The sequence below is a fragment of the Engraulis encrasicolus genome, chromosome 2 (genome assembly GCF_034702125.1).
Source record: "Engraulis encrasicolus isolate BLACKSEA-1 chromosome 2, IST_EnEncr_1.0, whole genome shotgun sequence".
NCBI lineage: Eukaryota > Metazoa > Chordata > Actinopteri > Clupeiformes > Engraulidae > Engraulis > Engraulis encrasicolus.
In genome coordinates, this window is record NC_085858.1 from 10,316,116 (window position 1) to 10,320,214 (window position 4,099).

Here is a 4,099-nt window from a genome sequence, read left to right on the forward strand (position 1 = left end):
TTGATGTGTAAAAATAAAACAGCTACACTCCTGTAGGTCAGTGCAGTATGACTATTTTGGTTAATGACACACTGAGAACGAATTGGACTTTTATTTTGATACCGCTTTCCGCGAGTTTTGCGCTTAGGATGAAAGTTGCTTCCTATCATGAAACTGCCGGCCGTGAGAGGCATAGAAGTGAAATCAGAAGTCAAATTCAATTTTAAGTGAACAAGTGTTAGGGTTAGGTTATGTTAAAATGTGAGAGTTAAGGTAACAAATAATTTTAAAAGATCGTTTTTTTTAGAAGTGTAGACCTATGCATAAGAATGTTTCAAAAAACTCCTGTGAAGCTGAGCCTGTTAAAACAGTCAAGTTTTATTTTGGTTATAGTGTTAAACATCAATGTTAACTAGGCAACAGCACAAAGTCCCCTTCATTCCATCAGAGTTTAACTGGCCTCATATAATTAGGCCTAACAGTTAAGGACAGCGCAGTGAATCTGATGGACATGTTCAGTTATCTCGCATTTTGCCGTCCGGGATCCCCATTCAATGCCACGTGGATATAGCCTACACTAGGCTACTGTAACGTAAGTCATAGTCTACTTTGTTCTGCTAATCTGTCATTTTTTGTAAATTCATGTTCATTTAATTTAAATTGGTCAGAATAAAGGCTGGGGGCAGTCACTTGCGCTAACGTGGAGAGAGAGCTGGGAGAGACGCAGCTGACCGACCTGCACTTGCGCAGGCTACTGTAGCCTACTGTAGTCAGCTGGTGCATGCTGTTACATTATGCATTTCAGTTGGCTGATAGAAATCAGTCTTTCCACACCCAATTTCCTACGTAGTCTTTGTGTTCTATGCTTGTAAAAGTAGTAGGATTTTAATTGCGTCGTGCGCCGGAGGTCACTCTCTCTTTTTTTTTTGGAAACCGTGGACACCGTGCGGTTGCGCACCACCCCGTTCCGTGACATCCAGACCGTACGGTTTCGGTTTGCTGCGCAAACCGTTCCATGCCTAGTGTGTGTGTGTGTGCATGTACGTGTGTGTATGAGTGTGGGTGTGCATGTCTTCCTCTCTCACCCTCTGTGTTTGTGTGTGTGTGTGTGTGTGTGTGTGTGTGTGTGTGTGTGTGTGTGTGTGTGTGTGTGTGTGTGTGTGTGTGTGTGTGTGTGTGTGTGTGTGTGTGTGTGTGTGTGTGTGTGTGTGTAGGGAGAGAATGCAGGGGTTTGGCTAAATAAAAAGAAAGAGAGAGAGAGAGAGAAAGAGAGACAGAGAAACAGAGGGGGAATTTTGGATGGGGAGATAGAGAAGCAGGGATGGAGGGAGGGAGGAGAGTGGTAGCATATCGGTGGTAAGTCAAAGAGGGCACTCGCTCTCCAAATCATGGTGCGTGAGTGTGTTTGTGCCTTTGTCTGAGTATGTGCCATATATTCGTGTGTGCACACGTGTGCGCACGTGTGCGTGCGTGTGAGTGTGTTTGTGCTCACGTCTCTGACTGTGTATGTGCGTGCGTGTGTGTGTTTGTGTGTGTGTGTGTGTTTGTGTGCATGTCAGTGACTGTGTGTGTGTGTGTTTGTGGGTGTGTGTTTGTACTCATGTCTGTGACTGTGTGTGTGTGTGTGTGTGTGTGTGTGTGTGTGTGTGTGTGTGTGTGTGTGTGTGTGTGTGTGTGTGTCTGCACACTCACACGGCAAATTCCTGCAGTGTGGGCAAATTCCTCAGCACTCGGGCCAGTACAGAGCTCCCGACCCAACACACACTCACACTCATGCGCACCCACACGCACCCGCACGCACGCACACACACACACACACACACACACACACACACACACACACACACACACACACACACACACACACACACACACACACACACACACACACACACACACACACACACACACACACACCAGTACATGTAGGGTTGGGGTAATGAAAACAGTTGATCACTACAGTATTTATTTTTCCCTGTTGGCCAATTCCTATTGAAGATCGCCATTAGGACTGGACAATAGAGATGTAAATCAAGATTGTCTTTAAATGACTGGACAATGGATAACGATAGCACATGTGCAGCTATTCCCAAGCACGTACCAATAGGGGTATGCAAATTCACTGCATGGGGTAAAAAAAAAGAATGATAACAAATATATCGATGCTCTCCAGCAGAAACGTTGAATCTGTAGAATGCTTTAATTGTCGGTGAAAAGATTTTACTATCATAGTACTATACTACTGGGGAATTCCACAGTGCCTTTAGTAATTCAGTTCAATTCTTTATTTACATCAGGCACAAAATGCATGGTCCATATCAAGGTATGCAAAATAGTCAAATTAGTAGTGCATCAGGACTTGGTCCTTGTCATCCTGTCAACATTCAATTTATAACAGGGGCTTGGGTTAACAGCTACCACTGTCTGCTAGATTATTTTTCAATTCATTGCCCAGCCTTATAGATCCGTCAACTAATACTGCCTTACAAAGGCAAAGTGCAATAACTACATATTTTTTCAAAATGGAGTTTAGACTGAAAATGGTCTTCATTACATCTCCTTTATGCCTCCTCTTGCCCTGTGGTCCAAACGCATCTCGTTTCAGAGGTATTGCTGTGTCAAATTTGCAGTAACTACAATATCCAACCTAATACCAAGTCTTTGAAGGCATTTTTCTCAGTTTCAATGTTGGCATAGTTACTGCACTTTGCCTTTGTAGGGCAGAATACTCGCCTGAGTCTGTCACTAGTCCACTGCATGAAAAACTTCACTGCCCAAAGCCAGACGTCCTGCCAGCCACACCAGCATAAAAAAACAACACAAACAAACAACAACAAACAACAACAACAAACAGCAACAACAACAACTTTTTGAGCTGTGAAGAATGTCTCCACTCAGGCCTCTCCTATAAGCCGCTAACTCCTTAACTCTTAAACTCTTTCTTAAACTCTTAAAGTCTCTCTTAAACGCTAACGTCCAGGCAGATTATGGCATAGTCGGCATACCTCTCTTCTTATGTCTGGACAATACTTCCGTAGAGTTTTCTCAGCTCAGCACTCTGTCTCTGTCTCTGTCTCTGTCTCTGTCTCTCTCTCTCTCTCTCTCGCTCGCTCTCTCGCTCTCTCGCTCGCTCGCTCACTCTGGTCGAATTCCAGTGATTTTCATTTCTGAGTTGATTACACTACAAATCCCAGGAGACCAGAGTTCAGGCAGCATATGTAACCTTCAGTGCCGTTGCATTGTGGGAAGAAGAGGCTAACGGCCAGTGGACTGTGAGAAAAGGTTTTTTTTTGCAGAGCGAGATTGGCAGTTTTAAAGCCCCGATGGCTGTAAAAGAAAAGCTGGAAATCCTTCAAGTAAGGAAGCAGATCTTTCCAGGTAGAGTATCAATGATGTCTTTCAGAGCACACTGATCCAGATATGTTTTAATATTCTGAGCTAATGGAAAAACACACGCTGCGCTTTTATGGAGGGAGGCTTGTGGCTGTAGACCTGCACCAAAGGCCAACGCTAGGCACATCTTGACCTGTGTGTGTGTGTGTGTGTGTGTGTGTGTGTGTGTGTGTGTGTGTGTGTGTGTGTGTGTGTGTGTGTGTGTGTGTGTGTGTGTGTGTGTGTGTGTGTGTGTGTGTGCGCGCGTGCGCGTGTGCACGTGGGTGTGCGTGTGGGTGTGTGTGTGTGTGCGTGTGGGTGTGGGTGTGCCTGCGTGCGTGCGTGTGTGTGCATATGCACGCGTGTGCATGCATACAGTAAGCTTATCTATGTGTGTTTGCATGCAGGCGTGACCAGGTGTGTGTGTGTGTGTGTGTATGTGTGTGTGTGTGTGTGTGTGTGTGTGTGTGTGTGTGTGTGTGTGTGTGTGTGTGTGTGTGTGTGTGTGTGTGTGTGTGTGTGTGTGTGTGTGTGTGTGTGTGTGTGTGTTGCATATGCCTACAGAGCAGCCATAAGGTCTTACTCAGAGACAGATAGACACACGTGGGACTTTTCCAGGCCTTGCACCAGTTGTCATTTGTGTTTGTTTTCTTTCTGCTATCTCCGTTTCTTTGTCTCACTCTTCCTGTATTTTTTCTTATCCCTTCTGTCTACATCTCCCTCCTACTCCTTCATTCTCTCTCTCCCC